The sequence below is a fragment of the Lissotriton vulgaris genome, unplaced genomic scaffold (assembly GCF_964263255.1).
Source record: "Lissotriton vulgaris unplaced genomic scaffold, aLisVul1.2 SCAFFOLD_975, whole genome shotgun sequence".
NCBI classification, from domain to species: domain Eukaryota; kingdom Metazoa; phylum Chordata; class Amphibia; order Caudata; family Salamandridae; genus Lissotriton; species Lissotriton vulgaris.
In genome coordinates, this window is record NW_028241737.1 from 640,274 (window position 1) to 666,278 (window position 26,005).

At 43.9% G+C, this 26,005-nt stretch overlaps 33 non-coding genes across 33 annotated transcripts; all 33 read left to right on the top strand.

Moving 5' to 3' along the window:
- The first annotated feature begins 329 nt into the window (after positions 1 to 329).
- Positions 330 to 401, top strand: TRNAM-CAU (transfer RNA methionine (anticodon CAU)). Its single transcript has one exon. It is a non-coding gene; the product is annotated as a tRNA-Met (tRNA).
- A 547-nt stretch (positions 402 to 948) lies between these two features.
- TRNAG-UCC (transfer RNA glycine (anticodon UCC)) lies at positions 949 to 1,020 on the top strand. Its single transcript has one exon. It is a non-coding gene; the product is annotated as a tRNA-Gly (tRNA).
- A 910-nt stretch (positions 1,021 to 1,930) lies between these two features.
- TRNAM-CAU (transfer RNA methionine (anticodon CAU)) lies at positions 1,931 to 2,002 on the top strand. Its single transcript has one exon. It is a non-coding gene; the product is annotated as a tRNA-Met (tRNA).
- A 546-nt stretch (positions 2,003 to 2,548) lies between these two features.
- Positions 2,549 to 2,620, top strand: TRNAG-CCC (transfer RNA glycine (anticodon CCC)). The gene has a single exon. It is a non-coding gene; the product is annotated as a tRNA-Gly (tRNA).
- Positions 2,621 to 3,524: 904 nt separating this feature from the next.
- TRNAM-CAU (transfer RNA methionine (anticodon CAU)) lies at positions 3,525 to 3,596 on the top strand. The gene has a single exon. It is a non-coding gene; the product is annotated as a tRNA-Met (tRNA).
- Positions 3,597 to 4,143: 547 nt separating this feature from the next.
- On the top strand, positions 4,144 to 4,215 carry TRNAG-UCC (transfer RNA glycine (anticodon UCC)). The gene has a single exon. It is a non-coding gene; the product is annotated as a tRNA-Gly (tRNA).
- Positions 4,216 to 5,125: 910 nt separating this feature from the next.
- On the top strand, positions 5,126 to 5,197 carry TRNAM-CAU (transfer RNA methionine (anticodon CAU)). The gene has a single exon. It is a non-coding gene; the product is annotated as a tRNA-Met (tRNA).
- Positions 5,198 to 5,743: 546 nt separating this feature from the next.
- Positions 5,744 to 5,815, top strand: TRNAG-CCC (transfer RNA glycine (anticodon CCC)). Its single transcript has one exon. It is a non-coding gene; the product is annotated as a tRNA-Gly (tRNA).
- A 904-nt stretch (positions 5,816 to 6,719) lies between these two features.
- TRNAM-CAU (transfer RNA methionine (anticodon CAU)) lies at positions 6,720 to 6,791 on the top strand. Its single transcript has one exon. It is a non-coding gene; the product is annotated as a tRNA-Met (tRNA).
- Positions 6,792 to 7,338: 547 nt separating this feature from the next.
- On the top strand, positions 7,339 to 7,410 carry TRNAG-UCC (transfer RNA glycine (anticodon UCC)). The gene has a single exon. It is a non-coding gene; the product is annotated as a tRNA-Gly (tRNA).
- A 910-nt stretch (positions 7,411 to 8,320) lies between these two features.
- TRNAM-CAU (transfer RNA methionine (anticodon CAU)) lies at positions 8,321 to 8,392 on the top strand. The gene has a single exon. It is a non-coding gene; the product is annotated as a tRNA-Met (tRNA).
- A 546-nt stretch (positions 8,393 to 8,938) lies between these two features.
- On the top strand, positions 8,939 to 9,010 carry TRNAG-CCC (transfer RNA glycine (anticodon CCC)). The gene has a single exon. It is a non-coding gene; the product is annotated as a tRNA-Gly (tRNA).
- A 904-nt stretch (positions 9,011 to 9,914) lies between these two features.
- Positions 9,915 to 9,986, top strand: TRNAM-CAU (transfer RNA methionine (anticodon CAU)). Its single transcript has one exon. It is a non-coding gene; the product is annotated as a tRNA-Met (tRNA).
- Positions 9,987 to 10,533: 547 nt separating this feature from the next.
- On the top strand, positions 10,534 to 10,605 carry TRNAG-UCC (transfer RNA glycine (anticodon UCC)). Its single transcript has one exon. It is a non-coding gene; the product is annotated as a tRNA-Gly (tRNA).
- Positions 10,606 to 11,515: 910 nt separating this feature from the next.
- On the top strand, positions 11,516 to 11,587 carry TRNAM-CAU (transfer RNA methionine (anticodon CAU)). The gene has a single exon. It is a non-coding gene; the product is annotated as a tRNA-Met (tRNA).
- A 546-nt stretch (positions 11,588 to 12,133) lies between these two features.
- On the top strand, positions 12,134 to 12,205 carry TRNAG-CCC (transfer RNA glycine (anticodon CCC)). The gene has a single exon. It is a non-coding gene; the product is annotated as a tRNA-Gly (tRNA).
- A 904-nt stretch (positions 12,206 to 13,109) lies between these two features.
- Positions 13,110 to 13,181, top strand: TRNAM-CAU (transfer RNA methionine (anticodon CAU)). Its single transcript has one exon. It is a non-coding gene; the product is annotated as a tRNA-Met (tRNA).
- A 547-nt stretch (positions 13,182 to 13,728) lies between these two features.
- TRNAG-UCC (transfer RNA glycine (anticodon UCC)) lies at positions 13,729 to 13,800 on the top strand. Its single transcript has one exon. It is a non-coding gene; the product is annotated as a tRNA-Gly (tRNA).
- A 910-nt stretch (positions 13,801 to 14,710) lies between these two features.
- TRNAM-CAU (transfer RNA methionine (anticodon CAU)) lies at positions 14,711 to 14,782 on the top strand. Its single transcript has one exon. It is a non-coding gene; the product is annotated as a tRNA-Met (tRNA).
- Positions 14,783 to 15,328: 546 nt separating this feature from the next.
- On the top strand, positions 15,329 to 15,400 carry TRNAG-CCC (transfer RNA glycine (anticodon CCC)). The gene has a single exon. It is a non-coding gene; the product is annotated as a tRNA-Gly (tRNA).
- Positions 15,401 to 16,304: 904 nt separating this feature from the next.
- TRNAM-CAU (transfer RNA methionine (anticodon CAU)) lies at positions 16,305 to 16,376 on the top strand. The gene has a single exon. It is a non-coding gene; the product is annotated as a tRNA-Met (tRNA).
- Positions 16,377 to 16,923: 547 nt separating this feature from the next.
- On the top strand, positions 16,924 to 16,995 carry TRNAG-UCC (transfer RNA glycine (anticodon UCC)). Its single transcript has one exon. It is a non-coding gene; the product is annotated as a tRNA-Gly (tRNA).
- Positions 16,996 to 17,905: 910 nt separating this feature from the next.
- Positions 17,906 to 17,977, top strand: TRNAM-CAU (transfer RNA methionine (anticodon CAU)). Its single transcript has one exon. It is a non-coding gene; the product is annotated as a tRNA-Met (tRNA).
- A 546-nt stretch (positions 17,978 to 18,523) lies between these two features.
- TRNAG-CCC (transfer RNA glycine (anticodon CCC)) lies at positions 18,524 to 18,595 on the top strand. The gene has a single exon. It is a non-coding gene; the product is annotated as a tRNA-Gly (tRNA).
- A 904-nt stretch (positions 18,596 to 19,499) lies between these two features.
- Positions 19,500 to 19,571, top strand: TRNAM-CAU (transfer RNA methionine (anticodon CAU)). Its single transcript has one exon. It is a non-coding gene; the product is annotated as a tRNA-Met (tRNA).
- A 547-nt stretch (positions 19,572 to 20,118) lies between these two features.
- On the top strand, positions 20,119 to 20,190 carry TRNAG-UCC (transfer RNA glycine (anticodon UCC)). Its single transcript has one exon. It is a non-coding gene; the product is annotated as a tRNA-Gly (tRNA).
- A 910-nt stretch (positions 20,191 to 21,100) lies between these two features.
- TRNAM-CAU (transfer RNA methionine (anticodon CAU)) lies at positions 21,101 to 21,172 on the top strand. The gene has a single exon. It is a non-coding gene; the product is annotated as a tRNA-Met (tRNA).
- A 546-nt stretch (positions 21,173 to 21,718) lies between these two features.
- TRNAG-CCC (transfer RNA glycine (anticodon CCC)) lies at positions 21,719 to 21,790 on the top strand. Its single transcript has one exon. It is a non-coding gene; the product is annotated as a tRNA-Gly (tRNA).
- A 904-nt stretch (positions 21,791 to 22,694) lies between these two features.
- TRNAM-CAU (transfer RNA methionine (anticodon CAU)) lies at positions 22,695 to 22,766 on the top strand. Its single transcript has one exon. It is a non-coding gene; the product is annotated as a tRNA-Met (tRNA).
- Positions 22,767 to 23,313: 547 nt separating this feature from the next.
- TRNAG-UCC (transfer RNA glycine (anticodon UCC)) lies at positions 23,314 to 23,385 on the top strand. Its single transcript has one exon. It is a non-coding gene; the product is annotated as a tRNA-Gly (tRNA).
- A 910-nt stretch (positions 23,386 to 24,295) lies between these two features.
- On the top strand, positions 24,296 to 24,367 carry TRNAM-CAU (transfer RNA methionine (anticodon CAU)). Its single transcript has one exon. It is a non-coding gene; the product is annotated as a tRNA-Met (tRNA).
- A 546-nt stretch (positions 24,368 to 24,913) lies between these two features.
- TRNAG-CCC (transfer RNA glycine (anticodon CCC)) lies at positions 24,914 to 24,985 on the top strand. Its single transcript has one exon. It is a non-coding gene; the product is annotated as a tRNA-Gly (tRNA).
- Positions 24,986 to 25,889: 904 nt separating this feature from the next.
- On the top strand, positions 25,890 to 25,961 carry TRNAM-CAU (transfer RNA methionine (anticodon CAU)). Its single transcript has one exon. It is a non-coding gene; the product is annotated as a tRNA-Met (tRNA).
- The last annotated feature ends 44 nt before the right edge of the window (positions 25,962 to 26,005 follow it).

Sequence of the window (26,005 nt, forward strand, 5' to 3'; positions counted from 1 at the left end):
CAAACGCTCAAAAGCCTCACACCGGGCAAGCCCTCACCGGGTAGATCTCTGGCTCCCAGGTAAAGCCAAATCCTGAGCATGCTAGTGCTAGGATCACAGAGAGAGAGAGAGAGGGTTCATGACATGCTGTCTTGATAAAGGTCTGAAACGGCTAGTGCCTAAGAGTGTCTGACTTTCAGTTATGACTGATTGTGAGAGGGGAAGATGAAGTTTTTCTGTACCCAGCATGCCTTGCAATATACTTAGGCAAATGAGGTGAGAGCCGTACCAATCCCACGCTACTCTGCTTAATGCTCCCTATCTGCATAAAAAGAACACTTTCACAACAGAGCAGAGTGGCGCAGCGGAAGCGTGCTGGGCCCATAACCCAGAGGTCGATGGATCGAAACCATCCTCTGCTAATTTTGCTTGACTTTCCTTCCAAGGACCAAGCTGTCATTTCCACGCTGCCAGCAAGGAAAAGCACAAGCTTGTGCCAGCTATGTGAGAAAATACTTGTCAAATATCTGTGTCTGCTGAAATACAAGAGAGGGATCATCAAATGATCCACCCTGTACTTTGAAAGTAAAGACACACAATAATAAGCATAAATGACTGGTGGGACCTTCAAACACTTTTATGGGCAGGCTTTGAATTTCATTCTTTCCTTTTTGTTCTGCTCTTATCTATCTCCTGGGCATTTAATTGAATGTTCTGTATTTCTCTTCCCTGTTTTGCTTCCCATGCTGCCTCTATATATTCTTATCTATTATTTGTAATGCAGCTTTCCATTCTTCTCTTCTGCACAGCTTTGTCCTTGGTTTCAATCCCAGTTCCTTACCCTCTGCAAAAAACTTTCTATTGCTTTTCATGTTGGTATCTAAACCAAATGCACCATTGAAGCTGGTGCAAGATAGTCATTGAACTCAGGATCCTAATGTTAAGAACCGAGAGCGCACAGATCAGAGGGCGTTGGTGGTATAGTGGTGAGCATAGCTGCCTTCCAAGCAGTTGACCCGGGTTCGATTCCCGGCCAACGCAGTACAAATACTTATATATTCTGCAAGCAGGATATATTTTAATGCAACATGTCACAAAATGGAAATATAATGAACAGATTAATCAGCCGTTATATAAAAAATAAACAAATATGTAGGCAAGCATCTCAATCGCCCCTTCTGCTATATTCATTGTCCTAATATATGATAAGTTTCATAAAGCAGAGTCACCACTCACATGTGCTGGTAAAAAATATTTACAGTGGGCAGACAATGAAAGGGCTGAGGCCCGACCACACATTATAACTCCAGCATCTCTATGTTAAAAACCATTTCCTAGGCAATATCTAGCCTCTGAAAACAATATGCAAGATCCATCGATAAATCTGGTGAAAGTCGCCAACATTTTGTGCATACTTGTGCCCTCACCTGAATGTAGCGCCACCTTGTAGACGTCGGAGGTAACTGCAGCTCAAAAAATGTTTCATCAGAGGGCAAGTTTAGAGGAATCCAAAAGGCAGATGTCCATGGAAAGAGCCCCCGACTGCAGCAGGAAGGTTGGATGCTTCAAATTTGCATAGTTTCCAGTCCAACGTCCTCTCATGTACCGAACGCTCCCAAACGCTCAAAAGCCTTACACCGGGCAAGCCCTCACCGGGTAGATCTCTGGCTCCCAGGTAAAGCCAAATCCTGAGCATGCTAGCACTAGGATCACAGAGAGAGAGAGACAGAGAGTGTTGGAGAGCTGCTGTCTTGATAAAGGCCTGAAACGGCTAGTGCGTAAGAGGGTCTGGACTATCAGTTATGACTGATTGTGAGAGGGGAAGATGAAGATTTTCTGCACCCAGCATGCCTTGCGATATAATTAGGCAAATGAGGTGAGAGCCCGACCAATGCCACTTCACTCCGCTGAATGCCTCCTCATCTGCATAAAGAGATCACCTTCATGAACGAGCAGAGTGGCGCAGCGGAAGCGTGCTGGGCCCATAACCCAGAGGTCGATGGATCGAAACCATCCTCTGCTAATTTTGCTTGACTTTCCTTCCAAGGACCAAGCTGTCATTTCCACACTGCCAGAAAGGAAAAGCGCAAGCTTGTGCCAGCTATGTGAGAAAAGACTTCTCAACTATCTGTGTCTGTGTAATACAAGAGTGTTCGTGAAAGGATCAACCCTGTACTTTGAAAGTAAAGACACACAACTATAACCATAAATGACTGGTGGGAGCTTCACACAACTTTCTGGGCATGCTTTGAATTTCATTCTTCCCTTTTTTTTCTGCTCTTATCTATCTCCTGGGCATTTCATGGAATGTTCTCTCTTTCTCTTCCCTGCTTTGCTTCCCATGCTGCCTATATATGCTGATTTCTACTTTTTGTACTGTTGCATTTCATTTCTTCTCTTCTGCACAACTTTGTCCTTGGTTTCAATCCCCAGTTCCTTACCCTCTGCAAAAAACGTTCTACTACTTCTCATGTTGGTATCGAAACCAAATGCACCATTGAAGCTGTTGCAAGATAGTCATTGATTTCGGGAACGTAATATTTAGAACCGAGAGCACACACATCAGAGGGCGTTGGTGGTATAGTGGTGAGCATAGCTGCTTCCCAAGCAGTTGACCCGGGTTCGATTCCCGGCCAACGCAGTGAAAATGCTTATATATTCTGCAAGCAGGACATATTTTAATGCAACAGGTCTCAAAATGGAAATTTCATGAACAGATTAATCAGCCATATATAAAAAAATAAACAAATACATAGGCAAACATCTCAATCGCACCTTCTGATACATTCATTGTCCTAATATATGATAAGTTTTATAAAGCAGAGTCACAACTCACATGTGCTGGTAATAAATATGTTACAGTGGGCAAACAATGGAAGGGCTGAGGCCCGACCAGACATTATAACTCCAACATCTCTATGTTAAAAAGCATTTCTAGGCAATATCTAGCCTCTGAAAAAAATATGCAAGATCCACCGATAAATCTGGCAAAAGTCCCTAACATTTTGTGCATACTTGTGCACTTACCAGAATGTAGCGCCACCTTGTAGCTGTCGAAGGTAATTGCTGCTCACAAAATGTTTTATCAGAAGGCAAGTTGAGAGGAATCCTAGAGGCAGATGTCCATGGAAAGAGCCGCTCACTGCAGCAGGAATGTTGGATGCTTCAAATTCGCAGAGTTTCCTGTCCAACGTCCACTCACGTCCCGAACGCTCCCAAACGCTCAAAAGCCTCACACCGGGCAAGCCCTCACCGGGTAGATCTCTGGCTCCCAGGTAAAGCCAAATCCTGAGCATGCTAGTGCTAGGATCACAGAGAGAGAGAGAGAGGGTTCATGACATGCTGTCTTGATAAAGGTCTGAAACGGCTAGTGCCTAAGAGTGTCTGACTTTCAGTTATGACTGATTGTGAGAGGGGAAGATGAAGTTTTTCTGTACCCAGCATGCCTTGCAATATACTTAGGCAAATGAGGTGAGAGCCGTACCAATCCCACGCTACTCTGCTTAATGCTCCCTATCTGCATAAAAAGAACACTTTCACAACAGAGCAGAGTGGCGCAGCGGAAGCGTGCTGGGCCCATAACCCAGAGGTCGATGGATCGAAACCATCCTCTGCTAATTTTGCTTGACTTTCCTTCCAAGGACCAAGCTGTCATTTCCACGCTGCCAGCAAGGAAAAGCACAAGCTTGTGCCAGCTATGTGAGAAAATACTTGTCAAATATCTGTGTCTGCTGAAATACAAGAGAGGGATCATCAAATGATCCACCCTGTACTTTGAAAGTAAAGACACACAATAATAAGCATAAATGACTGGTGGGACCTTCAAACACTTTTATGGGCAGGCTTTGAATTTCATTCTTTCCTTTTTGTTCTGCTCTTATCTATCTCCTGGGCATTTAATTGAATGTTCTGTATTTCTCTTCCCTGTTTTGCTTCCCATGCTGCCTCTATATATTCTTATCTATTATTTGTAATGCAGCTTTCCATTCTTCTCTTCTGCACAGCTTTGTCCTTGGTTTCAATCCCAGTTCCTTACCCTCTGCAAAAAACTTTCTATTGCTTTTCATGTTGGTATCTAAACCAAATGCACCATTGAAGCTGGTGCAAGATAGTCATTGAACTCAGGATCCTAATGTTAAGAACCGAGAGCGCACAGATCAGAGGGCGTTGGTGGTATAGTGGTGAGCATAGCTGCCTTCCAAGCAGTTGACCCGGGTTCGATTCCCGGCCAACGCAGTACAAATACTTATATATTCTGCAAGCAGGATATATTTTAATGCAACATGTCACAAAATGGAAATATAATGAACAGATTAATCAGCCGTTATATAAAAAATAAACAAATATGTAGGCAAGCATCTCAATCGCCCCTTCTGCTATATTCATTGTCCTAATATATGATAAGTTTCATAAAGCAGAGTCACCACTCACATGTGCTGGTAAAAAATATTTACAGTGGGCAGACAATGAAAGGGCTGAGGCCCGACCACACATTATAACTCCAGCATCTCTATGTTAAAAACCATTTCCTAGGCAATATCTAGCCTCTGAAAACAATATGCAAGATCCATCGATAAATCTGGTGAAAGTCGCCAACATTTTGTGCATACTTGTGCCCTCACCTGAATGTAGCGCCACCTTGTAGACGTCGGAGGTAACTGCAGCTCAAAAAATGTTTCATCAGAGGGCAAGTTTAGAGGAATCCAAAAGGCAGATGTCCATGGAAAGAGCCCCCGACTGCAGCAGGAAGGTTGGATGCTTCAAATTTGCATAGTTTCCAGTCCAACGTCCTCTCATGTACCGAACGCTCCCAAACGCTCAAAAGCCTTACACCGGGCAAGCCCTCACCGGGTAGATCTCTGGCTCCCAGGTAAAGCCAAATCCTGAGCATGCTAGCACTAGGATCACAGAGAGAGAGAGACAGAGGGTGTTGGAGAGCTGCTGTCTTGATAAAGGCCTGAAACGGCTAGTGCGTAAGAGGGTCTGGACTATCAGTTATGACTGATTGTGAGAGGGGAAGATGAAGATTTTCTGCACCCAGCATGCCTTGCGATATAATTAGGCAAATGAGGTGAGAGCCCGACCAATGCCACTTCACTCCGCTGAATGCCTCCTCATCTGCATAAAGAGATCACCTTCATGAACGAGCAGAGTGGCGCAGCGGAAGCGTGCTGGGCCCATAACCCAGAGGTCGATGGATCGAAACCATCCTCTGCTAATTTTGCTTGACTTTCCTTCCAAGGACCAAGCTGTCATTTCCACACTGCCAGAAAGGAAAAGCGCAAGCTTGTGCCAGCTATGTGAGAAAAGACTTCTCAACTATCTGTGTCTGTGTAATACAAGAGTGTTCGTGAAAGGATCAACCCTGTACTTTGAAAGTAAAGACACACAACTATAACCATAAATGACTGGTGGGAGCTTCACACAACTTTCTGGGCATGCTTTGAATTTCATTCTTCCCTTTTTTTTCTGCTCTTATCTATCTCCTGGGCATTTCATGGAATGTTCTCTCTTTCTCTTCCCTGCTTTGCTTCCCATGCTGCCTATATATGCTGATTTCTACTTTTTGTACTGTTGCATTTCATTTCTTCTCTTCTGCACAACTTTGTCCTTGGTTTCAATCCCCAGTTCCTTACCCTCTGCAAAAAACGTTCTACTACTTCTCATGTTGGTATCGAAACCAAATGCACCATTGAAGCTGTTGCAAGATAGTCATTGATTTCGGGAACGTAATATTTAGAACCGAGAGCACACACATCAGAGGGCGTTGGTGGTATAGTGGTGAGCATAGCTGCTTCCCAAGCAGTTGACCCGGGTTCGATTCCCGGCCAACGCAGTGAAAATGCTTATATATTCTGCAAGCAGGACATATTTTAATGCAACAGGTCTCAAAATGGAAATTTCATGAACAGATTAATCAGCCATATATAAAAAAATAAACAAATACATAGGCAAACATCTCAATCGCACCTTCTGATACATTCATTGTCCTAATATATGATAAGTTTTATAAAGCAGAGTCACAACTCACATGTGCTGGTAATAAATATGTTACAGTGGGCAAACAATGGAAGGGCTGAGGCCCGACCAGACATTATAACTCCAACATCTCTATGTTAAAAAGCATTTCTAGGCAATATCTAGCCTCTGAAAAAAATATGCAAGATCCACCGATAAATCTGGCAAAAGTCCCTAACATTTTGTGCATACTTGTGCACTTACCAGAATGTAGCGCCACCTTGTAGCTGTCGAAGGTAATTGCTGCTCACAAAATGTTTTATCAGAAGGCAAGTTGAGAGGAATCCTAGAGGCAGATGTCCATGGAAAGAGCCGCTCACTGCAGCAGGAATGTTGGATGCTTCAAATTCGCAGAGTTTCCTGTCCAACGTCCACTCACGTCCCGAACGCTCCCAAACGCTCAAAAGCCTCACACCGGGCAAGCCCTCACCGGGTAGATCTCTGGCTCCCAGGTAAAGCCAAATCCTGAGCATGCTAGTGCTAGGATCACAGAGAGAGAGAGAGAGGGTTCATGACATGCTGTCTTGATAAAGGTCTGAAACGGCTAGTGCCTAAGAGTGTCTGACTTTCAGTTATGACTGATTGTGAGAGGGGAAGATGAAGTTTTTCTGTACCCAGCATGCCTTGCAATATACTTAGGCAAATGAGGTGAGAGCCGTACCAATCCCACGCTACTCTGCTTAATGCTCCCTATCTGCATAAAAAGAACACTTTCACAACAGAGCAGAGTGGCGCAGCGGAAGCGTGCTGGGCCCATAACCCAGAGGTCGATGGATCGAAACCATCCTCTGCTAATTTTGCTTGACTTTCCTTCCAAGGACCAAGCTGTCATTTCCACGCTGCCAGCAAGGAAAAGCACAAGCTTGTGCCAGCTATGTGAGAAAATACTTGTCAAATATCTGTGTCTGCTGAAATACAAGAGAGGGATCATCAAATGATCCACCCTGTACTTTGAAAGTAAAGACACACAATAATAAGCATAAATGACTGGTGGGACCTTCAAACACTTTTATGGGCAGGCTTTGAATTTCATTCTTTCCTTTTTGTTCTGCTCTTATCTATCTCCTGGGCATTTAATTGAATGTTCTGTATTTCTCTTCCCTGTTTTGCTTCCCATGCTGCCTCTATATATTCTTATCTATTATTTGTAATGCAGCTTTCCATTCTTCTCTTCTGCACAGCTTTGTCCTTGGTTTCAATCCCAGTTCCTTACCCTCTGCAAAAAACTTTCTATTGCTTTTCATGTTGGTATCTAAACCAAATGCACCATTGAAGCTGGTGCAAGATAGTCATTGAACTCAGGATCCTAATGTTAAGAACCGAGAGCGCACAGATCAGAGGGCGTTGGTGGTATAGTGGTGAGCATAGCTGCCTTCCAAGCAGTTGACCCGGGTTCGATTCCCGGCCAACGCAGTACAAATACTTATATATTCTGCAAGCAGGATATATTTTAATGCAACATGTCACAAAATGGAAATATAATGAACAGATTAATCAGCCGTTATATAAAAAATAAACAAATATGTAGGCAAGCATCTCAATCGCCCCTTCTGCTATATTCATTGTCCTAATATATGATAAGTTTCATAAAGCAGAGTCACCACTCACATGTGCTGGTAAAAAATATTTACAGTGGGCAGACAATGAAAGGGCTGAGGCCCGACCACACATTATAACTCCAGCATCTCTATGTTAAAAACCATTTCCTAGGCAATATCTAGCCTCTGAAAACAATATGCAAGATCCATCGATAAATCTGGTGAAAGTCGCCAACATTTTGTGCATACTTGTGCCCTCACCTGAATGTAGCGCCACCTTGTAGACGTCGGAGGTAACTGCAGCTCAAAAAATGTTTCATCAGAGGGCAAGTTTAGAGGAATCCAAAAGGCAGATGTCCATGGAAAGAGCCCCCGACTGCAGCAGGAAGGTTGGATGCTTCAAATTTGCATAGTTTCCAGTCCAACGTCCTCTCATGTACCGAACGCTCCCAAACGCTCAAAAGCCTTACACCGGGCAAGCCCTCACCGGGTAGATCTCTGGCTCCCAGGTAAAGCCAAATCCTGAGCATGCTAGCACTAGGATCACAGAGAGAGAGAGACAGAGAGTGTTGGAGAGCTGCTGTCTTGATAAAGGCCTGAAACGGCTAGTGCGTAAGAGGGTCTGGACTATCAGTTATGACTGATTGTGAGAGGGGAAGATGAAGATTTTCTGCACCCAGCATGCCTTGCGATATAATTAGGCAAATGAGGTGAGAGCCCGACCAATGCCACTTCACTCCGCTGAATGCCTCCTCATCTGCATAAAGAGATCACCTTCATGAACGAGCAGAGTGGCGCAGCGGAAGCGTGCTGGGCCCATAACCCAGAGGTCGATGGATCGAAACCATCCTCTGCTAATTTTGCTTGACTTTCCTTCCAAGGACCAAGCTGTCATTTCCACACTGCCAGAAAGGAAAAGCGCAAGCTTGTGCCAGCTATGTGAGAAAAGACTTCTCAACTATCTGTGTCTGTGTAATACAAGAGTGTTCGTGAAAGGATCAACCCTGTACTTTGAAAGTAAAGACACACAACTATAACCATAAATGACTGGTGGGAGCTTCACACAACTTTCTGGGCATGCTTTGAATTTCATTCTTCCCTTTTTTTTCTGCTCTTATCTATCTCCTGGGCATTTCATGGAATGTTCTCTCTTTCTCTTCCCTGCTTTGCTTCCCATGCTGCCTATATATGCTGATTTCTACTTTTTGTACTGTTGCATTTCATTTCTTCTCTTCTGCACAACTTTGTCCTTGGTTTCAATCCCCAGTTCCTTACCCTCTGCAAAAAACGTTCTACTACTTCTCATGTTGGTATCGAAACCAAATGCACCATTGAAGCTGTTGCAAGATAGTCATTGATTTCGGGAACGTAATATTTAGAACCGAGAGCACACACATCAGAGGGCGTTGGTGGTATAGTGGTGAGCATAGCTGCTTCCCAAGCAGTTGACCCGGGTTCGATTCCCGGCCAACGCAGTGAAAATGCTTATATATTCTGCAAGCAGGACATATTTTAATGCAACAGGTCTCAAAATGGAAATTTCATGAACAGATTAATCAGCCATATATAAAAAAATAAACAAATACATAGGCAAACATCTCAATCGCACCTTCTGATACATTCATTGTCCTAATATATGATAAGTTTTATAAAGCAGAGTCACAACTCACATGTGCTGGTAATAAATATGTTACAGTGGGCAAACAATGGAAGGGCTGAGGCCCGACCAGACATTATAACTCCAACATCTCTATGTTAAAAAGCATTTCTAGGCAATATCTAGCCTCTGAAAAAAATATGCAAGATCCACCGATAAATCTGGCAAAAGTCCCTAACATTTTGTGCATACTTGTGCACTTACCAGAATGTAGCGCCACCTTGTAGCTGTCGAAGGTAATTGCTGCTCACAAAATGTTTTATCAGAAGGCAAGTTGAGAGGAATCCTAGAGGCAGATGTCCATGGAAAGAGCCGCTCACTGCAGCAGGAATGTTGGATGCTTCAAATTCGCAGAGTTTCCTGTCCAACGTCCACTCACGTCCCGAACGCTCCCAAACGCTCAAAAGCCTCACACCGGGCAAGCCCTCACCGGGTAGATCTCTGGCTCCCAGGTAAAGCCAAATCCTGAGCATGCTAGTGCTAGGATCACAGAGAGAGAGAGAGAGGGTTCATGACATGCTGTCTTGATAAAGGTCTGAAACGGCTAGTGCCTAAGAGTGTCTGACTTTCAGTTATGACTGATTGTGAGAGGGGAAGATGAAGTTTTTCTGTACCCAGCATGCCTTGCAATATACTTAGGCAAATGAGGTGAGAGCCGTACCAATCCCACGCTACTCTGCTTAATGCTCCCTATCTGCATAAAAAGAACACTTTCACAACAGAGCAGAGTGGCGCAGCGGAAGCGTGCTGGGCCCATAACCCAGAGGTCGATGGATCGAAACCATCCTCTGCTAATTTTGCTTGACTTTCCTTCCAAGGACCAAGCTGTCATTTCCACGCTGCCAGCAAGGAAAAGCACAAGCTTGTGCCAGCTATGTGAGAAAATACTTGTCAAATATCTGTGTCTGCTGAAATACAAGAGAGGGATCATCAAATGATCCACCCTGTACTTTGAAAGTAAAGACACACAATAATAAGCATAAATGACTGGTGGGACCTTCAAACACTTTTATGGGCAGGCTTTGAATTTCATTCTTTCCTTTTTGTTCTGCTCTTATCTATCTCCTGGGCATTTAATTGAATGTTCTGTATTTCTCTTCCCTGTTTTGCTTCCCATGCTGCCTCTATATATTCTTATCTATTATTTGTAATGCAGCTTTCCATTCTTCTCTTCTGCACAGCTTTGTCCTTGGTTTCAATCCCAGTTCCTTACCCTCTGCAAAAAACTTTCTATTGCTTTTCATGTTGGTATCTAAACCAAATGCACCATTGAAGCTGGTGCAAGATAGTCATTGAACTCAGGATCCTAATGTTAAGAACCGAGAGCGCACAGATCAGAGGGCGTTGGTGGTATAGTGGTGAGCATAGCTGCCTTCCAAGCAGTTGACCCGGGTTCGATTCCCGGCCAACGCAGTACAAATACTTATATATTCTGCAAGCAGGATATATTTTAATGCAACATGTCACAAAATGGAAATATAATGAACAGATTAATCAGCCGTTATATAAAAAATAAACAAATATGTAGGCAAGCATCTCAATCGCCCCTTCTGCTATATTCATTGTCCTAATATATGATAAGTTTCATAAAGCAGAGTCACCACTCACATGTGCTGGTAAAAAATATTTACAGTGGGCAGACAATGAAAGGGCTGAGGCCCGACCACACATTATAACTCCAGCATCTCTATGTTAAAAACCATTTCCTAGGCAATATCTAGCCTCTGAAAACAATATGCAAGATCCATCGATAAATCTGGTGAAAGTCGCCAACATTTTGTGCATACTTGTGCCCTCACCTGAATGTAGCGCCACCTTGTAGACGTCGGAGGTAACTGCAGCTCAAAAAATGTTTCATCAGAGGGCAAGTTTAGAGGAATCCAAAAGGCAGATGTCCATGGAAAGAGCCCCCGACTGCAGCAGGAAGGTTGGATGCTTCAAATTTGCATAGTTTCCAGTCCAACGTCCTCTCATGTACCGAACGCTCCCAAACGCTCAAAAGCCTTACACCGGGCAAGCCCTCACCGGGTAGATCTCTGGCTCCCAGGTAAAGCCAAATCCTGAGCATGCTAGCACTAGGATCACAGAGAGAGAGAGACAGAGAGTGTTGGAGAGCTGCTGTCTTGATAAAGGCCTGAAACGGCTAGTGCGTAAGAGGGTCTGGACTATCAGTTATGACTGATTGTGAGAGGGGAAGATGAAGATTTTCTGCACCCAGCATGCCTTGCGATATAATTAGGCAAATGAGGTGAGAGCCCGACCAATGCCACTTCACTCCGCTGAATGCCTCCTCATCTGCATAAAGAGATCACCTTCATGAACGAGCAGAGTGGCGCAGCGGAAGCGTGCTGGGCCCATAACCCAGAGGTCGATGGATCGAAACCATCCTCTGCTAATTTTGCTTGACTTTCCTTCCAAGGACCAAGCTGTCATTTCCACACTGCCAGAAAGGAAAAGCGCAAGCTTGTGCCAGCTATGTGAGAAAAGACTTCTCAACTATCTGTGTCTGTGTAATACAAGAGTGTTCGTGAAAGGATCAACCCTGTACTTTGAAAGTAAAGACACACAACTATAACCATAAATGACTGGTGGGAGCTTCACACAACTTTCTGGGCATGCTTTGAATTTCATTCTTCCCTTTTTTTTCTGCTCTTATCTATCTCCTGGGCATTTCATGGAATGTTCTCTCTTTCTCTTCCCTGCTTTGCTTCCCATGCTGCCTATATATGCTGATTTCTACTTTTTGTACTGTTGCATTTCATTTCTTCTCTTCTGCACAACTTTGTCCTTGGTTTCAATCCCCAGTTCCTTACCCTCTGCAAAAAACGTTCTACTACTTCTCATGTTGGTATCGAAACCAAATGCACCATTGAAGCTGTTGCAAGATAGTCATTGATTTCGGGAACGTAATATTTAGAACCGAGAGCACACACATCAGAGGGCGTTGGTGGTATAGTGGTGAGCATAGCTGCTTCCCAAGCAGTTGACCCGGGTTCGATTCCCGGCCAACGCAGTGAAAATGCTTATATATTCTGCAAGCAGGACATATTTTAATGCAACAGGTCTCAAAATGGAAATTTCATGAACAGATTAATCAGCCATATATAAAAAAATAAACAAATACATAGGCAAACATCTCAATCGCACCTTCTGATACATTCATTGTCCTAATATATGATAAGTTTTATAAAGCAGAGTCACAACTCACATGTGCTGGTAATAAATATGTTACAGTGGGCAAACAATGGAAGGGCTGAGGCCCGACCAGACATTATAACTCCAACATCTCTATGTTAAAAAGCATTTCTAGGCAATATCTAGCCTCTGAAAAAAATATGCAAGATCCACCGATAAATCTGGCAAAAGTCCCTAACATTTTGTGCATACTTGTGCACTTACCAGAATGTAGCGCCACCTTGTAGCTGTCGAAGGTAATTGCTGCTCACAAAATGTTTTATCAGAAGGCAAGTTGAGAGGAATCCTAGAGGCAGATGTCCATGGAAAGAGCCGCTCACTGCAGCAGGAATGTTGGATGCTTCAAATTCGCAGAGTTTCCTGTCCAACGTCCACTCACGTCCCGAACGCTCCCAAACGCTCAAAAGCCTCACACCGGGCAAGCCCTCACCGGGTAGATCTCTGGCTCCCAGGTAAAGCCAAATCCTGAGCATGCTAGTGCTAGGATCACAGAGAGAGAGAGAGAGGGTTCATGACATGCTGTCTTGATAAAGGTCTGAAACGGCTAGTGCCTAAGAGTGTCTGACTTTCAGTTATGACTGATTGTGAGAGGGGAAGATGAAGTTTTTCTGTACCCAGCATGCCTTGCAATATACTTAGGCAAATGAGGTGAGAGCCGTACCAATCCCACGCTACTCTGCTTAATGCTCCCTATCTGCATAAAAAGAACACTTTCACAACAGAGCAGAGTGGCGCAGCGGAAGCGTGCTGGGCCCATAACCCAGAGGTCGATGGATCGAAACCATCCTCTGCTAATTTTGCTTGACTTTCCTTCCAAGGACCAAGCTGTCATTTCCACGCTGCCAGCAAGGAAAAGCACAAGCTTGTGCCAGCTATGTGAGAAAATACTTGTCAAATATCTGTGTCTGCTGAAATACAAGAGAGGGATCATCAAATGATCCACCCTGTACTTTGAAAGTAAAGACACACAATAATAAGCATAAATGACTGGTGGGACCTTCAAACACTTTTATGGGCAGGCTTTGAATTTCATTCTTTCCTTTTTGTTCTGCTCTTATCTATCTCCTGGGCATTTAATTGAATGTTCTGTATTTCTCTTCCCTGTTTTGCTTCCCATGCTGCCTCTATATATTCTTATCTATTATTTGTAATGCAGCTTTCCATTCTTCTCTTCTGCACAGCTTTGTCCTTGGTTTCAATCCCAGTTCCTTACCCTCTGCAAAAAACTTTCTATTGCTTTTCATGTTGGTATCTAAACCAAATGCACCATTGAAGCTGGTGCAAGATAGTCATTGAACTCAGGATCCTAATGTTAAGAACCGAGAGCGCACAGATCAGAGGGCGTTGGTGGTATAGTGGTGAGCATAGCTGCCTTCCAAGCAGTTGACCCGGGTTCGATTCCCGGCCAACGCAGTACAAATACTTATATATTCTGCAAGCAGGATATATTTTAATGCAACATGTCACAAAATGGAAATATAATGAACAGATTAATCAGCCGTTATATAAAAAATAAACAAATATGTAGGCAAGCATCTCAATCGCCCCTTCTGCTATATTCATTGTCCTAATATATGATAAGTTTCATAAAGCAGAGTCACCACTCACATGTGCTGGTAAAAAATATTTACAGTGGGCAGACAATGAAAGGGCTGAGGCCCGACCACACATTATAACTCCAGCATCTCTATGTTAAAAACCATTTCCTAGGCAATATCTAGCCTCTGAAAACAATATGCAAGATCCATCGATAAATCTGGTGAAAGTCGCCAACATTTTGTGCATACTTGTGCCCTCACCTGAATGTAGCGCCACCTTGTAGACGTCGGAGGTAACTGCAGCTCAAAAAATGTTTCATCAGAGGGCAAGTTTAGAGGAATCCAAAAGGCAGATGTCCATGGAAAGAGCCCCCGACTGCAGCAGGAAGGTTGGATGCTTCAAATTTGCATAGTTTCCAGTCCAACGTCCTCTCATGTACCGAACGCTCCCAAACGCTCAAAAGCCTTACACCGGGCAAGCCCTCACCGGGTAGATCTCTGGCTCCCAGGTAAAGCCAAATCCTGAGCATGCTAGCACTAGGATCACAGAGAGAGAGAGACAGAGAGTGTTGGAGAGCTGCTGTCTTGATAAAGGCCTGAAACGGCTAGTGCGTAAGAGGGTCTGGACTATCAGTTATGACTGATTGTGAGAGGGGAAGATGAAGATTTTCTGCACCCAGCATGCCTTGCGATATAATTAGGCAAATGAGGTGAGAGCCCGACCAATGCCACTTCACTCCGCTGAATGCCTCCTCATCTGCATAAAGAGATCACCTTCATGAACGAGCAGAGTGGCGCAGCGGAAGCGTGCTGGGCCCATAACCCAGAGGTCGATGGATCGAAACCATCCTCTGCTAATTTTGCTTGACTTTCCTTCCAAGGACCAAGCTGTCATTTCCACACTGCCAGAAAGGAAAAGCGCAAGCTTGTGCCAGCTATGTGAGAAAAGACTTCTCAACTATCTGTGTCTGTGTAATACAAGAGTGTTCGTGAAAGGATCAACCCTGTACTTTGAAAGTAAAGACACACAACTATAACCATAAATGACTGGTGGGAGCTTCACACAACTTTCTGGGCATGCTTTGAATTTCATTCTTCCCTTTTTTTTCTGCTCTTATCTATCTCCTGGGCATTTCATGGAATGTTCTCTCTTTCTCTTCCCTGCTTTGCTTCCCATGCTGCCTATATATGCTGATTTCTACTTTTTGTACTGTTGCATTTCATTTCTTCTCTTCTGCACAACTTTGTCCTTGGTTTCAATCCCCAGTTCCTTACCCTCTGCAAAAAACGTTCTACTACTTCTCATGTTGGTATCGAAACCAAATGCACCATTGAAGCTGTTGCAAGATAGTCATTGATTTCGGGAACGTAATATTTAGAACCGAGAGCACACACATCAGAGGGCGTTGGTGGTATAGTGGTGAGCATAGCTGCTTCCCAAGCAGTTGACCCGGGTTCGATTCCCGGCCAACGCAGTGAAAATGCTTATATATTCTGCAAGCAGGACATATTTTAATGCAACAGGTCTCAAAATGGAAATTTCATGAACAGATTAATCAGCCATATATAAAAAAATAAACAAATACATAGGCAAACATCTCAATCGCACCTTCTGATACATTCATTGTCCTAATATATGATAAGTTTTATAAAGCAGAGTCACAACTCACATGTGCTGGTAATAAATATGTTACAGTGGGCAAACAATGGAAGGGCTGAGGCCCGACCAGACATTATAACTCCAACATCTCTATGTTAAAAAGCATTTCTAGGCAATATCTAGCCTCTGAAAAAAATATGCAAGATCCACCGATAAATCTGGCAAAAGTCCCTAACATTTTGTGCATACTTGTGCACTTACCAGAATGTAGCGCCACCTTGTAGCTGTCGAAGGTAATTGCTGCTCACAAAATGTTTTATCAGAAGGCAAGTTGAGAGGAATCCTAGAGGCAGATGTCCATGGAAAGAGCCGCTCACTGCAGCAGGAATGTTGGATGCTTCAAATTCGCAGAGTTTCCTGTCCAACGTCCACTCACGTCCCGAACGCTCCCAAACGCTCAAAAGCCTCACACCGGGCAAGCCCTCACCGGGTAGATCTCTGGCTCCCAGGTAAAGCCAAATCCTGAGCATGCTAGTGCTAGGATCACAGAGAGAGAGAGAGAGGGTTCATGACATGCTGTCTTGATAAAGGTCTGAAACGGCTAGTGCCTAAGAGTGTCTGACTTTCAGTTATGACTGATTGTGAGAGGGGAAGATGAAGTTTTTCTGTACCCAGCATGCCTTGCAATATACTTAGGCAAATGAGGTGAGAGCCGTACCAATCCCACGCTACTCTGCTTAATGCTCCCTATCTGCATAAAAAGAACACTTTCACAACAGAGCAGAGTGGCGCAGCGGAAGCGTGCTGGGCCCATAACCCAGAGGTCGATGGATCGAAACCATCCTCTGCTAATTTTGCTTGACTTTCCTTCCAAGGACCAAGCTGTCATTTCCACGCTGCCAGCAAGGAAAAGCACAAGCTTGTGCCAGCTATGTGAGAAAATACTTGTCAAATATCTGTGTCTGCTGAAATACAAGAGAGGGATCATCAAATGATCCACCCTGTACTTTGAAAGTAAAGACACACAATAATAAGCATAAATGACTGGTGGGACCTTCAAACACTTTTATGGGCAGGCTTTGAATTTCATTCTTTCCTTTTTGTTCTGCTCTTATCTATCTCCTGGGCATTTAATTGAATGTTCTGTATTTCTCTTCCCTGTTTTGCTTCCCATGCTGCCTCTATATATTCTTATCTATTATTTGTAATGCAGCTTTCCATTCTTCTCTTCTGCACAGCTTTGTCCTTGGTTTCAATCCCAGTTCCTTACCCTCTGCAAAAAACTTTCTATTGCTTTTCATGTTGGTATCTAAACCAAATGCACCATTGAAGCTGGTGCAAGATAGTCATTGAACTCAGGATCCTAATGTTAAGAACCGAGAGCGCACAGATCAGAGGGCGTTGGTGGTATAGTGGTGAGCATAGCTGCCTTCCAAGCAGTTGACCCGGGTTCGATTCCCGGCCAACGCAGTACAAATACTTATATATTCTGCAAGCAGGATATATTTTAATGCAACATGTCACAAAATGGAAATATAATGAACAGATTAATCAGCCGTTATATAAAAAATAAACAAATATGTAGGCAAGCATCTCAATCGCCCCTTCTGCTATATTCATTGTCCTAATATATGATAAGTTTCATAAAGCAGAGTCACCACTCACATGTGCTGGTAAAAAATATTTACAGTGGGCAGACAATGAAAGGGCTGAGGCCCGACCACACATTATAACTCCAGCATCTCTATGTTAAAAACCATTTCCTAGGCAATATCTAGCCTCTGAAAACAATATGCAAGATCCATCGATAAATCTGGTGAAAGTCGCCAACATTTTGTGCATACTTGTGCCCTCACCTGAATGTAGCGCCACCTTGTAGACGTCGGAGGTAACTGCAGCTCAAAAAATGTTTCATCAGAGGGCAAGTTTAGAGGAATCCAAAAGGCAGATGTCCATGGAAAGAGCCCCCGACTGCAGCAGGAAGGTTGGATGCTTCAAATTTGCATAGTTTCCAGTCCAACGTCCTCTCATGTACCGAACGCTCCCAAACGCTCAAAAGCCTTACACCGGGCAAGCCCTCACCGGGTAGATCTCTGGCTCCCAGGTAAAGCCAAATCCTGAGCATGCTAGCACTAGGATCACAGAGAGAGAGAGACAGAGAGTGTTGGAGAGCTGCTGTCTTGATAAAGGCCTGAAACGGCTAGTGCGTAAGAGGGTCTGGACTATCAGTTATGACTGATTGTGAGAGGGGAAGATGAAGATTTTCTGCACCCAGCATGCCTTGCGATATAATTAGGCAAATGAGGTGAGAGCCCGACCAATGCCACTTCACTCCGCTGAATGCCTCCTCATCTGCATAAAGAGATCACCTTCATGAACGAGCAGAGTGGCGCAGCGGAAGCGTGCTGGGCCCATAACCCAGAGGTCGATGGATCGAAACCATCCTCTGCTAATTTTGCTTGACTTTCCTTCCAAGGACCAAGCTGTCATTTCCACACTGCCAGAAAGGAAAAGCGCAAGCTTGTGCCAGCTATGTGAGAAAAGACTTCTCAACTATCTGTGTCTGTGTAATACAAGAGTGTTCGTGAAAGGATCAACCCTGTACTTTGAAAGTAAAGACACACAACTATAACCATAAATGACTGGTGGGAGCTTCACACAACTTTCTGGGCATGCTTTGAATTTCATTCTTCCCTTTTTTTTCTGCTCTTATCTATCTCCTGGGCATTTCATGGAATGTTCTCTCTTTCTCTTCCCTGCTTTGCTTCCCATGCTGCCTATATATGCTGATTTCTACTTTTTGTACTGTTGCATTTCATTTCTTCTCTTCTGCACAACTTTGTCCTTGGTTTCAATCCCCAGTTCCTTACCCTCTGCAAAAAACGTTCTACTACTTCTCATGTTGGTATCGAAACCAAATGCACCATTGAAGCTGTTGCAAGATAGTCATTGATTTCGGGAACGTAATATTTAGAACCGAGAGCACACACATCAGAGGGCGTTGGTGGTATAGTGGTGAGCATAGCTGCTTCCCAAGCAGTTGACCCGGGTTCGATTCCCGGCCAACGCAGTGAAAATGCTTATATATTCTGCAAGCAGGACATATTTTAATGCAACAGGTCTCAAAATGGAAATTTCATGAACAGATTAATCAGCCATATATAAAAAAATAAACAAATACATAGGCAAACATCTCAATCGCACCTTCTGATACATTCATTGTCCTAATATATGATAAGTTTTATAAAGCAGAGTCACAACTCACATGTGCTGGTAATAAATATGTTACAGTGGGCAAACAATGGAAGGGCTGAGGCCCGACCAGACATTATAACTCCAACATCTCTATGTTAAAAAGCATTTCTAGGCAATATCTAGCCTCTGAAAAAAATATGCAAGATCCACCGATAAATCTGGCAAAAGTCCCTAACATTTTGTGCATACTTGTGCACTTACCAGAATGTAGCGCCACCTTGTAGCTGTCGAAGGTAATTGCTGCTCACAAAATGTTTTATCAGAAGGCAAGTTGAGAGGAATCCTAGAGGCAGATGTCCATGGAAAGAGCCGCTCACTGCAGCAGGAATGTTGGATGCTTCAAATTCGCAGAGTTTCCTGTCCAACGTCCACTCACGTCCCGAACGCTCCCAAACGCTCAAAAGCCTCACACCGGGCAAGCCCTCACCGGGTAGATCTCTGGCTCCCAGGTAAAGCCAAATCCTGAGCATGCTAGTGCTAGGATCACAGAGAGAGAGAGAGAGGGTTCATGACATGCTGTCTTGATAAAGGTCTGAAACGGCTAGTGCCTAAGAGTGTCTGACTTTCAGTTATGACTGATTGTGAGAGGGGAAGATGAAGTTTTTCTGTACCCAGCATGCCTTGCAATATACTTAGGCAAATGAGGTGAGAGCCGTACCAATCCCACGCTACTCTGCTTAATGCTCCCTATCTGCATAAAAAGAACACTTTCACAACAGAGCAGAGTGGCGCAGCGGAAGCGTGCTGGGCCCATAACCCAGAGGTCGATGGATCGAAACCATCCTCTGCTAATTTTGCTTGACTTTCCTTCCAAGGACCAAGCTGTCATTTCCACGCTGCCAGCAAGGAAAAGCACAAGCTTGTGCCAGCTATGTGAGAAAATACTTGTCAAATATCTGTGTCTGCTGAAATACAAGAGAGGGATCATCAAATGATCCACCCTGTACTTTGAAAGTAAAGACACACAATAATAAGCATAAATGACTGGTGGGACCTTCAAACACTTTTATGGGCAGGCTTTGAATTTCATTCTTTCCTTTTTGTTCTGCTCTTATCTATCTCCTGGGCATTTAATTGAATGTTCTGTATTTCTCTTCCCTGTTTTGCTTCCCATGCTGCCTCTATATATTCTTATCTATTATTTGTAATGCAGCTTTCCATTCTTCTCTTCTGCACAGCTTTGTCCTTGGTTTCAATCCCAGTTCCTTACCCTCTGCAAAAAACTTTCTATTGCTTTTCATGTTGGTATCTAAACCAAATGCACCATTGAAGCTGGTGCAAGATAGTCATTGAACTCAGGATCCTAATGTTAAGAACCGAGAGCGCACAGATCAGAGGGCGTTGGTGGTATAGTGGTGAGCATAGCTGCCTTCCAAGCAGTTGACCCGGGTTCGATTCCCGGCCAACGCAGTACAAATACTTATATATTCTGCAAGCAGGATATATTTTAATGCAACATGTCACAAAATGGAAATATAATGAACAGATTAATCAGCCGTTATATAAAAAATAAACAAATATGTAGGCAAGCATCTCAATCGCCCCTTCTGCTATATTCATTGTCCTAATATATGATAAGTTTCATAAAGCAGAGTCACCACTCACATGTGCTGGTAAAAAATATTTACAGTGGGCAGACAATGAAAGGGCTGAGGCCCGACCACACATTATAACTCCAGCATCTCTATGTTAAAAACCATTTCCTAGGCAATATCTAGCCTCTGAAAACAATATGCAAGATCCATCGATAAATCTGGTGAAAGTCGCCAACATTTTGTGCATACTTGTGCCCTCACCTGAATGTAGCGCCACCTTGTAGACGTCGGAGGTAACTGCAGCTCAAAAAATGTTTCATCAGAGGGCAAGTTTAGAGGAATCCAAAAGGCAGATGTCCATGGAAAGAGCCCCCGACTGCAGCAGGAAGGTTGGATGCTTCAAATTTGCATAGTTTCCAGTCCAACGTCCTCTCATGTACCGAACGCTCCCAAACGCTCAAAAGCCTTACACCGGGCAAGCCCTCACCGGGTAGATCTCTGGCTCCCAGGTAAAGCCAAATCCTGAGCATGCTAGCACTAGGATCACAGAGAGAGAGAGACAGAGAGTGTTGGAGAGCTGCTGTCTTGATAAAGGCCTGAAACGGCTAGTGCGTAAGAGGGTCTGGACTATCAGTTATGACTGATTGTGAGAGGGGAAGATGAAGATTTTCTGCACCCAGCATGCCTTGCGATATAATTAGGCAAATGAGGTGAGAGCCCGACCAATGCCACTTCACTCCGCTGAATGCCTCCTCATCTGCATAAAGAGATCACCTTCATGAACGAGCAGAGTGGCGCAGCGGAAGCGTGCTGGGCCCATAACCCAGAGGTCGATGGATCGAAACCATCCTCTGCTAATTTTGCTTGACTTTCCTTCCAAGGACCAAGCTGTCATTTCCACACTGCCAGAAAGGAAAAGCGCAAGCTTGTGCCAGCTATGTGAGAAAAGACTTCTCAACTATCTGTGTCTGTGTAATACAAGAGTGTTCGTGAAAGGATCAACCCTGTACTTTGAAAGTAAAGACACACAACTATAACCATAAATGACTGGTGGGAGCTTCACACAACTTTCTGGGCATGCTTTGAATTTCATTCTTCCCTTTTTTTTCTGCTCTTATCTATCTCCTGGGCATTTCATGGAATGTTCTCTCTTTCTCTTCCCTGCTTTGCTTCCCATGCTGCCTATATATGCTGATTTCTACTTTTTGTACTGTTGCATTTCATTTCTTCTCTTCTGCACAACTTTGTCCTTGGTTTCAATCCCCAGTTCCTTACCCTCTGCAAAAAACGTTCTACTACTTCTCATGTTGGTATCGAAACCAAATGCACCATTGAAGCTGTTGCAAGATAGTCATTGATTTCGGGAACGTAATATTTAGAACCGAGAGCACACACATCAGAGGGCGTTGGTGGTATAGTGGTGAGCATAGCTGCTTCCCAAGCAGTTGACCCGGGTTCGATTCCCGGCCAACGCAGTGAAAATGCTTATATATTCTGCAAGCAGGACATATTTTAATGCAACAGGTCTCAAAATGGAAATTTCATGAACAGATTAATCAGCCATATATAAAAAAATAAACAAATACATAGGCAAACATCTCAATCGCACCTTCTGATACATTCATTGTCCTAATATATGATAAGTTTTATAAAGCAGAGTCACAACTCACATGTGCTGGTAATAAATATGTTACAGTGGGCAAACAATGGAAGGGCTGAGGCCCGACCAGACATTATAACTCCAACATCTCTATGTTAAAAAGCATTTCTAGGCAATATCTAGCCTCTGAAAAAAATATGCAAGATCCACCGATAAATCTGGCAAAAGTCCCTAACATTTTGTGCATACTTGTGCACTTACCAGAATGTAGCGCCACCTTGTAGCTGTCGAAGGTAATTGCTGCTCACAAAATGTTTTATCAGAAGGCAAGTTGAGAGGAATCCTAGAGGCAGATGTCCATGGAAAGAGCCGCTCACTGCAGCAGGAATGTTGGATGCTTCAAATTCGCAGAGTTTCCTGTCCAACGTCCACTCACGTCCCGAACGCTCCCAAACGCTCAAAAGCCTCACACCGGGCAAGCCCTCACCGGGTAGATCTCTGGCTCCCAGGTAAAGCCAAATCCTGAGCATGCTAGTGCTAGGATCACAGAGAGAGAGAGAGAGGGTTCATGACATGCTGTCTTGATAAAGGTCTGAAACGGCTAGTGCCTAAGAGTGTCTGACTTTCAGTTATGACTGATTGTGAGAGGGGAAGATGAAGTTTTTCTGTACCCAGCATGCCTTGCAATATACTTAGGCAAATGAGGTGAGAGCCGTACCAATCCCACGCTACTCTGCTTAATGCTCCCTATCTGCATAAAAAGAACACTTTCACAACAGAGCAGAGTGGCGCAGCGGAAGCGTGCTGGGCCCATAACCCAGAGGTCGATGGATCGAAACCATCCTCTGCTAATTTTGCTTGACTTTCCTTCCAAGGACCAAGCTGTCATTTCCACGCTGCCAGCAAGGAAAAGCACAAGCTTGTGCCAGCTATGTGAGAAAATACTTGTCAAATATCTGTGTCTGCTGAAATACAAGAGAGGGATCATCAAATGATCCACCCTGTACTTTGAAAGTAAAGACACACAATAATAAGCATAAATGACTGGTGGGACCTTCAAACACTTTTATGGGCAGGCTTTGAATTTCATTCTTTCCTTTTTGTTCTGCTCTTATCTATCTCCTGGGCATTTAATTGAATGTTCTGTATTTCTCTTCCCTGTTTTGCTTCCCATGCTGCCTCTATATATTCTTATCTATTATTTGTAATGCAGCTTTCCATTCTTCTCTTCTGCACAGCTTTGTCCTTGGTTTCAATCCCAGTTCCTTACCCTCTGCAAAAAACTTTCTATTGCTTTTCATGTTGGTATCTAAACCAAATGCACCATTGAAGCTGGTGCAAGATAGTCATTGAACTCAGGATCCTAATGTTAAGAACCGAGAGCGCACAGATCAGAGGGCGTTGGTGGTATAGTGGTGAGCATAGCTGCCTTCCAAGCAGTTGACCCGGGTTCGATTCCCGGCCAACGCAGTACAAATACTTATATATTCTGCAAGCAGGATATATTTTAATGCAACATGTCACAAAATGGAAATATAATGAACAGATTAATCAGCCGTTATATAAAAAATAAACAAATATGTAGGCAAGCATCTCAATCGCCCCTTCTGCTATATTCATTGTCCTAATATATGATAAGTTTCATAAAGCAGAGTCACCACTCACATGTGCTGGTAAAAAATATTTACAGTGGGCAGACAATGAAAGGGCTGAGGCCCGACCACACATTATAACTCCAGCATCTCTATGTTAAAAACCATTTCCTAGGCAATATCTAGCCTCTGAAAACAATATGCAAGATCCATCGATAAATCTGGTGAAAGTCGCCAACATTTTGTGCATACTTGTGCCCTCACCTGAATGTAGCGCCACCTTGTAGACGTCGGAGGTAACTGCAGCTCAAAAAATGTTTCATCAGAGGGCAAGTTTAGAGGAATCCAAAAGGCAGATGTCCATGGAAAGAGCCCCCGACTGCAGCAGGAAGGTTGGATGCTTCAAATTTGCATAGTTTCCAGTCCAACGTCCTCTCATGTACCGAACGCTCCCAAACGCTCAAAAGCCTTACACCGGGCAAGCCCTCACCGGGTAGATCTCTGGCTCCCAGGTAAAGCCAAATCCTGAGCATGCTAGCACTAGGATCACAGAGAGAGAGAGACAGAGAGTGTTGGAGAGCTGCTGTCTTGATAAAGGCCTGAAACGGCTAGTGCGTAAGAGGGTCTGGACTATCAGTTATGACTGATTGTGAGAGGGGAAGATGAAGATTTTCTGCACCCAGCATGCCTTGCGATATAATTAGGCAAATGAGGTGAGAGCCCGACCAATGCCACTTCACTCCGCTGAATGCCTCCTCATCTGCATAAAGAGATCACCTTCATGAACGAGCAGAGTGGCGCAGCGGAAGCGTGCTGGGCCCATAACCCAGAGGTCGATGGATCGAAACCATCCTCTGCTAATTTTGCTTGACTTTCCTTCCAAGGACCAAGCTGTCATTTCCACACTGCCAGAAAGGAAAAGCGCAAGCTTGTGCCAGCTATGTGAGAAAAGACTTCTCAACTATCTGTGTCTGTGTAATACAAGAGTGTTCGTGAAAGGATCAACCCTGTACTTTGAAAGTAAAGACACACAACTATAACCATAAATGACTGGTGGGAGCTTCACACAACTTTCTGGGCATGCTTTGAATTTCATTCTTCCCTTTTTTTTCTGCTCTTATCTATCTCCTGGGCATTTCATGGAATGTTCTCTCTTTCTCTTCCCTGCTTTGCTTCCCATGCTGCCTATATATGCTGATTTCTACTTTTTGTACTGTTGCATTTCATTTCTTCTCTTCTGCACAACTTTGTCCTTGGTTTCAATCCCCAGTTCCTTACCCTCTGCAAAAAACGTTCTACTACTTCTCATGTTGGTATCGAAACCAAATGCACCATTGAAGCTGTTGCAAGATAGTCATTGATTTCGGGAACGTAATATTTAGAACCGAGAGCACACACATCAGAGGGCGTTGGTGGTATAGTGGTGAGCATAGCTGCTTCCCAAGCAGTTGACCCGGGTTCGATTCCCGGCCAACGCAGTGAAAATGCTTATATATTCTGCAAGCAGGACATATTTTAATGCAACAGGTCTCAAAATGGAAATTTCATGAACAGATTAATCAGCCATATATAAAAAAATAAACAAATACATAGGCAAACATCTCAATCGCACCTTCTGATACATTCATTGTCCTAATATATGATAAGTTTTATAAAGCAGAGTCACAACTCACATGTGCTGGTAATAAATATGTTACAGTGGGCAAACAATGGAAGGGCTGAGGCCCGACCAGACATTATAACTCCAACATCTCTATGTTAAAAAGCATTTCTAGGCAATATCTAGCCTCTGAAAAAAATATGCAAGATCCACCGATAAATCTGGCAAAAGTCCCTAACATTTTGTGCATACTTGTGCACTTACCAGAATGTAGCGCCACCTTGTAGCTGTCGAAGGTAATTGCTGCTCACAAAATGTTTTATCAGAAGGCAAGTTGAGAGGAATCCTAGAGGCAGATGTCCATGGAAAGAGCCGCTCACTGCAGCAGGAATGTTGGATGCTTCAAATTCGCAGAGTTTCCTGTCCAACGTCCACTCACGTCCCGAACGCTCCCAAACGCTCAAAAGCCTCACACCGGGCAAGCCCTCACCGGGTAGATCTCTGGCTCCCAGGTAAAGCCAAATCCTGAGCATGCTAGTGCTAGGATCACAGAGAGAGAGAGAGAGGGTTCATGACATGCTGTCTTGATAAAGGTCTGAAACGGCTAGTGCCTAAGAGTGTCTGACTTTCAGTTATGACTGATTGTGAGAGGGGAAGATGAAGTTTTTCTGTACCCAGCATGCCTTGCAATATACTTAGGCAAATGAGGTGAGAGCCGTACCAATCCCACGCTACTCTGCTTAATGCTCCCTATCTGCATAAAAAGAACACTTTCACAACAGAGCAGAGTGGCGCAGCGGAAGCGTGCTGGGCCCATAACCCAGAGGTCGATGGATCGAAACCATCCTCTGCTAATTTTGCTTGACTTTCCTTCCAAGGACCAAGCTGTCATTTCCAC